A 13,355-nucleotide genomic window follows, 5' to 3' on the forward strand; every position below is an offset into this window, starting at 1 on the left:
GTGAAGGAGGACTCTTCATGTTCAGCCTGGAGACTCCGTGTGAAGTACCACTTCTCTGGTTGTCTGGGTCATAGTCCTCTGGATTACAGGAGCATTGTATACACCCTGCCCTATTCCCCTTCCACCCCCATACACAATTAAACGACCATACATTCATGTAGCTAGCCTATCTTAGGTATGTGGGTACCCTGAGCCATGGAAGTTTCTGCCCCATTCAGCTCATAATTGCTGCTTCTGGTGTTAGCTGAAAAGCAGGCAAAATGTTTTCTGCTGTAACCCACTGGAACATTTTTTCACATTTTTTACCCATAAATAGCAAAAGGTAAAAAAGTAGGGCCTGGATGGAAGGGCCCTTATAGAGCCTTTGAATGGAGAGGGGCTCAAAAGCAGTTATACATTAATAAACCCATTTTGTGAGCCATAATATGAATTCCATGAATTATCATTTAACCTCTGCCACTTAAGATTCATTGGACTATAATTCCCAGGATGCCCTGTCTGTATTTGTTTCTAACTTCATTGAAGTTGTAGTCTTCAGCAGATGACGTGGCTTAATTGGGCATAACCTTGAGTATCATTCACTTAAACTTCATTTCATAAACATAAGCCTTTAATATGTGAAGAAAATGAGTTCACTAAAATAAGATAAATTGAAGTATCTACAAGTTAGAAATTATTAGCATTAGAAACAGAGAAGGCGTTAATGAACGTTACCAAATCATATAGTATTTTGCTGTCTCTCGACTAATCTAAGAGGATTTCCATGTACTGTAAGTGCACTAGTCCCACCATTCATAATACTCTGTGGTATTTGACATCAATATAACACTGAAAATGGTTTATAAATATAAATTTCACTAGATTTTCCCTTGCAGCATGAAAATACATTATTTTTTTTAAATTCATTTCATATTCATATCATTTTGGGTTTGTTAAAGAAAAAAAATGTATAACATCCCAAGCCAATATTAATTTTTTCTATGCTGTTATGCCAAAACACATTATCATGTTTTGGATGAAATAACCAACCATAATAATAATATTACATCACTGAATGTGAAATAGTATTGAATCAAAGATAATATCACAGCGCCATCTAATGGACAAACAAAATATAACAGTGATGAAGAATAGAGATTCTATATATAAATCATTTTTGTATATAATTAATTCAGATGATATCTGAAGCAAGTGCTTTTCAATGGCCCTGACTTATGTATAGTTAAGATTACTTGAAAAGCATCTCCCCAATTTACCTATGCATTATGTAATCTGCAAAAATAAAACGTGCTGGATTGAAATCATAAAGCATAGTGAAGAAAAAACATGTATGGGGACATGTAATAGTCCCAGAATTTTTACATAGCAATATTCACAGCAGTTACATTGCTAGAAATAAACGCAATGTATGTTTTTTACAATCTCTTTTTTTCAGCTATATAATGAGAATACCTATATTTATTTTTATCTATATAAGGCAAGACCCAGGATTTCTACCTTTTGCAACTAGCCTAGTTGTAATATTTTTTTGACACCTTTTCCCTGGATGTGCTTACTTGAACTAACATACAGAAGAACCTCATAGATTCAACAAATAGGCCCCTGTCTATTGTATATGGTAGGGATGATCAACCATCTATGTGATTAACCTATAATGTAATCATATTTAAACTTTATTTTCTAATATTAAGGACATTTTTTATATTTCACTAAACTGTTACCAATTATTATAATGCAAATTCAGTAATTTTCTCTATAATTAGGATCAAGGATCATGACAGTTGCACCACCCTTTCAGTGCCCAAGTAAGTTTAAGGAATATTCTCCAAGGGAATATAGCATTATCTCTGACCATTATAAGAAGAAGAGATTATAAAAAGTAAATTAACTACTTTAGCAGGGAAACATAATTCCATAAATTAATATTGAACATACAGAAAAATGAACTAGAACTACGTACTAGAGTACGTAGGTAGTTCAACATAAGGATCTAGAAAAGCGAGAAGGGGAAGGCTACAGTCACATGATGCTTAACGGTACACACTAATACCACATGTAACTACAGGTAGACATGTAATGGTGAACCATGAACATGTAGACATATAGCATCAAAAGAGGCACTCTGTCACTGTGGTCACTCAGCTCCTGTGCTTTCCTGTTACCTAATGTTTTGGGCGTGCTTGTGTTCTTGCTATCTCCATGTGCTATGCTGTGCTGCCCGAGGGTGATGAGCATTGTTCTGCACTTAATGTTGTACAGTGCAGCTCCTTACAGATCATTAACGCTGCTACCAGTGTGGTTCACTGTCACCTGAATATCCTTGCAGCTACGTTCCTGATAACTTACATAAAACATTTGTCCATGAACTGCTGCAGACTATGATTACCTTGGCTTGCTGGCCACATGCTGGATGTTACTGTGTAATGGGCTTGCCACATGCCCTGTTCTAAACTAGCTGCACACACAACGGTTCTTGTTTCCTTTCTTTGGTTTCCTGCTAACTGCCAATCCATTATTTCTGCTTGCTTCTTACAGACTTTTTCATTTCAGTATCATATCGAGTTCTATTGCTGCACCTCCATTTGGGGCTATGTGCTGCATTTCTTATTAAAGTGCTATTACCGGTTTCTCTATATCTTGACTGATCCTGTCTGCATCACCTGTGTATATTTTATTGCCTTTCTCTGAGCCTTCTGCATAGTGGGTCAACACATCCCTAACAAACAGCTTTGGGGTGTTGGGGGCCCTTACCAAACAATTTATAATTTACTTTTACAAGCAGTAAGAACAATTATGCCTAAACTAAGGAGCTAAGGATATATTTATGATTACACAGTAAAGTAATACTACAATCAAGTGAATTGAGCTAATGAGGAATCTGTATGAATACTTTATGGGTCTCCCAACGTTATCTTCCAAGAAGCCCCTTAGAGCAATTAGGGCCCTAGGGAGCTAGATTTGCATTCAAGGGAGAAGATCCCACCGAAAGCACCGATATTTTGCCCCTAAATTAGATTGGGACAATTGGAGGATCATGGGAGAGGACGTCAGCAAAAGCGCCACGATTTTGGCAGAAATTCACCTTTGGGAAAAAACGCAGTTTTTTTGGAGCATTGGGGGAGAGGAAGTCACCAGAAATGTCATCATTTTGTGCATGTGTGGCCAATCTGATGTAACATTTGACAGCTGTGCTGGCAAGTGGAACATAATTCCTGACGGTCCTGCTGACGTCGCGGGTGGTTCTGCTGATGTCAGTGGGTGGTCTCGGAGAAGTTGCGGAAACTGCTGACATCAGGTGACACACACCATTGTTGGAGGGGAAGTGGGGCGGGGAGTGAAGAAAAGGAAGAGGAATGAGGCTAGACACCCAATTAGAGCACAGATCTAAAGCCCACCCACTCTTCTGGGACTGCACTGGATTATTCAGGTTATACACATATCTGCTGTAGGACTGGCTCCTCGCTGCCAGTGTTGGACAGCCCTCACATTAATCCAGAGTTTACAGGCAGCACATGTTACTACAAATCAAGGAAGTTTATTACAGGATGGGGGCAAACCACCCCCTATCACTACATTATTGCTTCATGTGGTCCTTGGTTAATATGACCATGGTCATCACCCATTTAAGTAGCCACAGTTGATTTAAGTCTTGAGAACACAAAGTCAAGCTCACTGTCCCACTTGTATAAAAATAACAAGAAACATTAAAAAAAAAACATAGAGTGAGTTTTTCATATTGTCAATAAGAGCTTTTACCAGGCCCGAACTGCTGATGACAAGCGACCACCTGATGACGTTAGTGTGTGGTACTCTTAACCAGCAGCCCACCCTGAACTTGGTACGTCATATGGCCAGTCCAGGCCTGGCTATTACAATGGATAGATGAAAACTCCTTTTTTACTTCACACAACTATTCATATATGAACTGTAAATCTTTGTATATTATTTGTATTTGTTTATTCATTTACTGTTTTAATTCAAGCTAAACTTGTAAAATGTTTTAATATCAACAATTCATGCGGTGGGGGAAAGGGAATGCATTTTTTTCATGTTTTTTTTGTGTAAGCTATCAGCAACATTTTCTATATACGGATACAGTCTGTCATTTTCCTGGTCACAAATAACATTTTAATCTGCCACACCACACTTTTGCAGAGCATTTCCAGAATTCGCCCCTAGAGGGCAGCAAAGCACTGAATAAAAAAGAAGGAAATAATAATATGAGCAAATGCAAAATGTTTCTGTACTCTCAAATATATTAAGATGTTCTAAGGAGCCAATTCTACAAGTGGTTCAAACCAGGTCCTGCAACACCAAAACAGGGGGCATTGGCCCCCCTCAATCGGCCACAACACCAAAAGGCTAGAAGTTTATATTGCTCCAGGAGCAACAGCCCTTGGGATAGACTTTGGGATGGCCAACCCAACTCTGGCTTTGACACTTGAGCCTGTTTCAAGCCATTCTGCTATCGATTGTAAATAATGTTTATTTGGGAATAAATGGGTAATAATGAAAGCTTTTTACAGCTTGCTTAGTAATTAATAATTATGTGAGTGGTTTTGTGCACAAAAAAGATTGTCAACATTATTTACTTAAAATTGGTCAATAGGCATTTCAAAATGTAAACTTTAAATGTTATATAGTGTTTTGTGTGAGAAAGTGCTCTTCTTCCTATTCTGCTAAATTAAATACTTTTATAAACAAAAGGAAAATTAAGTGACCTATTTCAGTACTAATTCTTTAATTGGGAAAAGGTTGTGGGTATTGGTTTTTTTTTCCACGGACAGTATAATTCATTGAGCACAACATAAGTGCTATGTACCTAGCCGAGTGTCAAGTATGTACCGTGTACATAGTGTATAGATTCTGTGGGGTAGGGAATGCTGTGGATCGGCTCTTGTTGAAAGTCTCACTGTAACTTTCATTAATGAGGAAAGACGCAAATTTAAAGTTAACTGTGCTGGCTTCCTCCCAAAAGAAGACAAAGCTGCAAATCGGGCATAGAGAGATCAGAAGCTTCTGAAAGAAATTGAAATCTAATCATTACCTTTATGCAGTGATCGCCCCATAGAGCCAGCAGCCTAATATGGCCACCGGCTACCATGGCAACAGAGGCTGAGGGGGGGGGATAAAGTGGCCAGCTAATCTATTGGTGGAAAAACCTATTGTCGCTCATGTAGTAATGAGGGGTTTTCGATGTCACAAGTACCCCCTCTAAAACCTGTTCCACCTTGTTAACAAATGTAAACAAATATGCTGATGGACCTTAGTTACCTATCCCTTCCAACAGCTTCAGCCAGAATACTGATGAGAATGACAGTAGTTGTAACCCACAACAGAAGATCTTAGGAAAAGATTAGGATACTCTACCTGATCATAGAATTTAACCCCTTAAAAAAGGTGCCTACCAAGTGCTGCATTGTGGAATGTGACCTATATGGGCTGCATGTGCAAGACAACTTTTGGATAGAAATTATTATTGTGGGTGAGCTTTAAATACCGTATTTGCTCGATTATAAGACGAGGTTTTTTTCAGAGCAAATGCTCTGAAAAATACCCCTCGTCTTCTAATCGGGGTCGTCTTCTAATCAGACCTCAAATAGAGTCTGATTAGGAGACTAAGATCCAGATCCCCCGCACCGCTGCAGGGGACCTGGATCCTCCTGTCTCACCCCCCCCCCCCATCATACACACTTACCGGTGCTTCCTGCTGTATTGCCGGGGCAGCGGGTTGACGTCTACGCGATCCGCGTAGACAACGTCCGCTGCAGCCGGAAGGAGGTGTGGCTAGCAGCGGGGGTTGTCTGCGTCCGTCGCGTAGACCTTCCCCGACTGTCAGAGATCTCTGATCTCTGACAGCCGGGGAAAGTATACGCGACGGACGCATACAAACCCCCGCTGCCAACTCCACCTCCTTCCGGCTGCAGCAGAAGGCGACGTCAACCCGCTGCCCCGGCTGGAAGCACCGGTAAGAGAGGGCTGAGAGGGGAGAGAGGGGAGAGAGGAGAGAGGAGAGGGGAGGGGAGGGGGGGGAGAGAGTGTGTGTGTGTGTGTGTTAGTTAAATGGGGGCATAGGGCATTTCTGGAGTGGCGTTAAGGGGGCATTTAATAGAGCACTCTGCCTCCTGAAATGCCTTATACCTCCCTATATGCCACTCTGCCCCATAATATGCCTTTTAACCCCCTAAATGCCAGAGTGGCATATAGGGGTATAAGGCATTTCTGGAGGCAGAGTGCTCTATACAATGCCTTTTAACTCCCTTAATGCCACTCTGCCTCCTGAAATGCCTTATACCTCCCTATATGCCACTCTGCCCCATAATATGCATTTTAACCCCCTAAATGCCAGAATGGGATATAGGGGTATAAGGCATTTCTGGAGGCAGAGTGGCATATAGGGGGTCAAAAGGCATACCATGGGGCACAGTGGCATATAGAGGGTTAAAAGGCATATCATGGGCCACAGTGCCATATTGGTGTGGCAAGCCTGGGGGCAGATGTGCGTAACTGGGGGACAGGCTGGAAAATACAAGAAATAAAAACAAAAAAATATTTTTCTCAATCATAGCTTTTATTAAAAAAAATAGTTTACATGAATTAACATTTACTGGTAAAACTTTTTTCCTTTAGGGTCGTCTTATATTCAGGCTTTTTCTTTTTTCCTAAGTTAATATTCAGATTTTGGGGGGTCGTCTTATAATCAGGGTCGTCTTATAATCGAGCAAATACGGTACATTATTTAGTTCTAGTAACCTTTACCCTTTTGTTTTAAATTTATACATAAACAATGGAAGGACATTTTCCCTTTTTTATTTCTTACTGATCTCCAATGATGGGATACATGAATATCTTAACCTGTAATGTGTAGGTGTGTTTAGTTAAAGTGTGAGCTGTGCATTGGATTATCTATGTGTAACTATTGCAAAACACCATAAATTGATGGAGGAAAAATGTGCTTCAACCCCCAACACTCAAAGGGTTAATAGCCATGTGACACAAGAGCAGCCACTGATGGGCTGTTGCCATAGAAACTGAAAGGAGCTTTTTAAAAAGTGTCTATGTTCAAGTTCAGCTTAGGTTTATTTGCTTAGCATTATAGAAAATACAATCAATATCCTATGGAGCAGCACCTTAAAATCAGATGTCTTTTATCTAAGATGTAACCACAGATAGTTTAAGACTGTTGCATATTATTGAAAAAAAACAAAGAATTGCAAATACAGACAATATATTTTTTGGTTGATATGACCCAACTGCTCCATCCCCTGTGGCCATCTTTATCTCATGATGATTTAACTTACTATTTGTTCTAAATTTCTTTAGGAATATCAAAACTAAAATGTAGAATTATTTTACTTTGCTAACCTTTACGGCTTACACTGCAAGGCTTTAATAAACATGCTGAAACCTTCACTATCTTTCTGCCTTGTTTTGTGCCATTTGTAGAGTCAAGTGTGTCATCATGTTTGTCACATGACATGACTGTTACGTCACAGGCCACAAAGAAGCAAATAGTGTAATTAAATGCATGGTGATGTCAGCAAGCAAGCATTCAACATTTCCACTCTGCATCCACTGGCAACAGTAAAGATGTTACGATGTATTTGCAACTAGCTCTAAAGGCTATTCAGAAATATTCTGGGGGTGTTACTACACTTTTTATAAAGTAGATCTTTCACATATTATCCCTCAGCTTTCCACACTCTAACGTTGTACCCCTTGGTCTAGCACTGTTCTTTTTATTGAATTTATATTAATCTCTTTCTTTCGTACTCTCTTCGTAATCTTTTCCATTGATATTGCACGGAATAAAGCTAAAAACAGTGACTATGCTTTTAACTTTTTTTGAGAACTTTTTATTAGTTGTTGTTTTGCTGTTTCTAGAGAATGTTCATGACAGGATGCTATAGTTGTGTAAACTATCCACTTTATTCAGTGTTGCTGTCTTATGTGTGTTTTAAGGACAGTAACATTAGTAGGGCTCATTGAAGATTTTTCAAATAGAATTGTGTTGCTTCTACTAATTGGAAAAGTCTTCAAATATTCAAAATGTTCAAATCGAATGGGCTGCTTCGTGGTTCCATTGATTTGTGTCTGTGACTTGGTGTGTGGATCTATATCAGCACTTAAGAAAAAATATTGTAGAAAATAATCAGCCAGATTCAGAATACAATAACTACAGAATAATAATGTATCCTCATTCATTAATCCCTTTCTGTATAAAAACAATAGCCAAACAATGATAATGATAGGAGCAATTTGTTTATTGTAACCAATCTGTAATTACAATACAGACAGGGGTCAAAAAGTAAAGTAAAACAAGGCAAAACAGCATGAGTATAGGACAAACAAGGGTGCCACAATGCAACCATCCAGGTATTTTTAGTCCATTAATGATAATCCATAACAGAAGTGTTTGGAACTAGTCCAGGATGACAGAAGATCCGAGAAAAAACCCTAAGCCTCATCATAGTCACCTACTGTCAGGGTCCTCAGCAAGGACTCCAACGAAGCGACTCACCTGAGTACCCGCCAATGGCAGGCACCAGTTCCCACGCCGCTGCCGTCCTCACTCCTGCTCCGTCGCGCGCGCCCCCACCTCTCTTTGTGGATTCCTGAATGGAGAAGGCGGGGAACGCGCGTCAATGACATTACGCACGGAGACGGGGCGACCCCTGGTGGTAGCTTTAAAAACCAGCACTGAGTATCACTTAGTGCTCAGTTATTGTGCTTAACAGAGCTCTATTGTGTTGCTGCTTTTTCCTATTGATTCCTGTTGCTGACCCTTGGCTATTGTATACCATTTATGCTGACTTCTCCGTCCCTGACCCTTGGCTATTTGTATACCGTTTATGCTGATTTCTCCGTTCCTGAACCTTGGCTAATAAATACCGTTTACGCTATTTTCTCCAATCCTGAGCTTTGGCTATTTATTCCTGGACTTGCTGAGTTGCCATCTGCCCTCACCGCTGTGAGGTATCCTGCATACTGGGTTCCTCACCTCGAACCCCCGACACCTGGGCAGGTATGGAAGCTTCCATGCTCAAGGTTGCTAGTTCGTATCCTGTGATTTCTGACAATCTCATGGTTCTTAGTGTTGGAGGTGTTATGGTATAGGAGAGAGAAACCACGTAATAGCAAAAAAGTTGAAAAAGGGGGGGGACACTTTTTTAGGCACATTATTTGTGTGACGCTAGATTTCTATCATATGTGTTTCATAGACCAACAAACGAGTGGGTGCACGTCCAGAGGAAACAGAAATCAATACATGCACGCGCTCATTTGTTGGTCTCACTTTGAGAAACAGACCCGGAGTGAGTCCGATTGCGCTGTGGCACCCGGAGGAGCGTTGCATTGGCGTTTGGCATTGGAGATTTCCTATAACTTAAATGTTCTTCTTTTGATTTAAATGTGATACAAGGTTGAATAGCATTTTATATATCCCACAGGGTTTTCATATTCATTTAAATTTAAAACCTATGATTAAATCATTTTTGTTCAACATGTACAAGGAGGACTATGTTCTGGAGGCTCATATTTTACTATGCCTGTAATAGACTTGTGCACAGCAAGCAACATTGATTCGGATTCAATTTTTGTTTCATTTTTGCCATCTGACCATTCGGTTTGTATGAAATTCGGAGGTCTTTTTTGATTCCGAAATGAAATCCGGGTGGCGTTACCAAAGGGGGAGGGCCCGACACCTTCTGCATGCAACTCTCAGTTACAGCAGCCCCATCTCAAAGTTTAAGAAGAGATCCAGGCTCAATTTGGCACTGCAGGACCAAAACCAAAAGCAACAACAGCACTGCACTAATCGATATACACATCGAGCAGCATGGACTAAATTTCTCCAAAAGTTGGACCATTTTGATTAATAAGTCTATCATTGTAAGGAAGGTGAACAGCAACAGTAGTAATATGGCACTGCCAATAAACAGGCAGCTAAACACATCCAGCCCCACTGTACAGAAGGACACTGAATTTGCCCCCAACATTAGAAAAATATGTAAAGAATTGAGATCCTCAGAGAGGAAATTAAAGAGCATCAGCAGCAGCAGTAGTAGGGCATGTTGCCTGGGCATGTACTGGTAGATGGGAACACGCAGACCCCTGATAGAGGACTGAATTTCCCCAATATACCTCAGATTTAATAAGAGGAGCAGCAGCAGTACAGAACTGGGCTTGGGTAGGTGCTGGCAGACAGACACAGCCACTTTATACAAGACTGAATTTCTCTAAGATTTTATTCTATTATTTTTTTTAAAGAATAATAATCCTCCAGAGTAACAAAGGAAATAGAGAAGCAGTCATAGTATGGTATGTCAACCTGGGCAGGCACTGGACGACAAACACATCCAGCTACTTGGTACAGGACTGAATTTCAACAATAATTGAAAAATAAAAAAAATGATTCCTCGGAGTAAGGAAGGAGACAGAAGCAGCAGCACACGGCATGTGGCCTGGGCAGGCACTGGTAGAAGATATGCACATGCAGTTCCTTGGTCACCAATATTTGAAAACTCAAAATAACATCCCCCAGAGTGAGGAGGGAGATAGAGCAGAAGCATTAGAATCTCCCTCACTTTGGATAAATGCTGGGTAACCTTATTGAAGCAGATTGACCTAAGAAAGCCATCTGATGCAACAGTTGTAGGGGCAGCTGTGTTTATTGTGGTTGAGTATGTTGCCAGTCACAGAGAAAACCCTCTCACTGGTATTTCTAGTCCCAATAACTTTAAGGGTCAGTACTAGGAGGTAGTGGAAGTTCTTCAAGGTAGACTTTAATTTCAGCGGTGCAAGTCTGACTTTGGGGAGCTTATGTGGTACCCACCAAAGTATCAATGGCCTCTGCCCAAATGGCTGTTTCTCTGTTGGATCTAGTGATGCTGCTCTGCATGGGTGCATGGGATTGGGAATTTCACATGTGAGTGGCGTTACTGCCATGAATTTCTATTTTCAACTTCTGCATCTCTTGTTCGCTTAGCATGCTTCTTTTGTACTGAAACGCACGCTCCCTATAGATAAGGATGTCCCTCCAATTTTTTAAATAATTTTTAAGGGCCATAACCCTTGAGTCACAGAGGGTTGCCAGTGGGCTGGACACCCCAAAGTTCTGCTCAGGGCATTAAGTGAAGAGCCCGTTGCTGCTCTAGGATCCACTCCAGTAAGTCCAGGGTCAAGTTCCGGTGGGTTAATACATCCTGACATAGATGGTGGTGGGAGTAGACCTACTGTCTACTTCCTAGAATATATGCCCACCAGCTCGAGGTGTAGAACAATTCTATTACTGTTCAGATCATTCTTGAAGAACCGTTTTGTAGATATTTCAGAATGAAGGACCATTCACTCCCGCCCAAAAACATCATTATCTGTGATAATTATATTTACCCACTAAATACTAGTTAATATAGTTCTGTCACACAGTACCAGGATTGATAATGTCTCTAATAATATGTAGTAAATGAAACACCCCTTGAAACGATTTAACCATTTACCATTAAATATATATATATATATATATATATACACACACACATACATAGTCATATCTGTTTTCCTAGACCTTGTAACCTACAAAACTAAATCGAATACAACATTCATGTTGACCCCAAGAGAGTAGTTGGATGAAAACTGAGAAATCCTGAGAGACCTATACCTATCTCCCTCGGAAAATTGTAATTTATCCCCAGGGAGATTTCGCCCAACCTTGGTAGTCAGTTCAGGAAGCATTTTCTTAGTGTCATTAAAATGACAACTGTATGAACACAGTGTGTAAGACACGGCTATAAATATAAAGGTTATGTTTTCGGAAAGACTATCGATGCGTAATTTGTAATGTTATCAAAATAAGGCATTATCTCGGTTACTCAAACCTCTTTACGATCACAGCCAGTGGTTTTTCACATTGATGCATGTTTAACAGTGTAACAAGGGCATGAACAAACATATAATAAACTCAACCCCTTTCTAACGTATATAGAGTAACAGGGAGCTTTATCGTAGTGCGTGTGTTTGGGCAATGCAGTTTGACTAGGCTGCAGAAAGGATAACCGCATCAGTGGTGGGTTGTTAGGCAACATTAATGCGTAACCAGGCAACAGTAATGCAGACCACATCTGCATGTTTTATCATAATTTCTCATGATTAGGGAAAGCATATTTACCGCGGATGGCTAAGTACAAGAAATGAAACAAATGCGCGCTTTGTTGTTGTAAATTATTGGTGTCATAAACACAAAAAGTAAAAAATTGCTAGTTTTCGTAAAAAGAGGCAACGTCGTCTGAAACCTATATATAGAAACGTGCAAAATAATTACTAATGAGTTTAATGAATTACCATCTTAATCAAGTAAAAAATATTCCGTATTCGTAGCGAGCGTGAAGTCTTTTACTTAAAAGAAACAAGTTTATAGCTATATACAAGTATATTTATACAGATACAGCATCAGGATATCTGTGTATCTCTCCAATTAACTGAATTAAAGGAAAACTATGTACAGTGCTGTGGAATATGATAGCGCTATGTAAAACAATAGCAATAATAATAATACAAATAACATATGGATCTTCATCCTGCTATGTGGCCCACTGCAAACTGAATCCCTCAAGAATAGAGGATTTCATTTCCCCCCAAACGTTTTATATTTTGGGATGAATGCTGCATGCTCACCTACCTAGAACAAGAAAGAAAAACACAAAAAAGTATCTCCTTCTCCTGAGCATTCCATTCCATTTTGGGTGGAAACTACCCCTAAACCCTACAAACTTTATATTCCCTGAAAGTATATTGCCTAATCTGTATTTATCTTTATAGATGGACCACTGCAGCCACAAATCTTACTGGAATTTGAGGGGGAGTTTTTCTCTCTTTTTTTTCACATTAGATGCATGCATCCAGATAAATGCTGCACACAGGAGTCCCTTCTTCATTGCACACATGGCTTAGTTTTTGCTCTTTCTTCCTGTTTTGAAATCCTTTCTTGGGTTTAGGGGCAATTTCATTTAAATGTTTTTTGGTGGCTCTCCTTTCCTGGGTTTGGAGGCATATGTTTAAATGTTTATTTGGTGTCTCTCTTCAACTTTAACTTTAACTTAACTTTTGTGTGTCTCAAAACAAACTAGCATACACTTAAGGAAAAATTAGTGCTTTAATCTAGTTTTTAGTTTATGAGATAATGTAACAGATAGTGTTGGGGTACGTTTAGTGGACAGTGTTAGTTTTAGATGCGGTTAGATTTTAGGGTTCAAGTAAGCGCACTGTATAGTGGTGTACTATATAGTGTTATATAAGTAAGTGTATAGTCATATGGAGGATGATAATCAGATTAAGTCACATGCTAATGGTTGGTGAGA

The sequence above is a fragment of the Sceloporus occidentalis genome, unplaced genomic scaffold (assembly GCF_023333645.1).
Source record: "Sceloporus occidentalis isolate IW3139 unplaced genomic scaffold, rSceOcc1.0.p SCAF_52, whole genome shotgun sequence".
Lineage (NCBI taxonomy): Eukaryota > Metazoa > Chordata > Lepidosauria > Squamata > Phrynosomatidae > Sceloporus > Sceloporus occidentalis.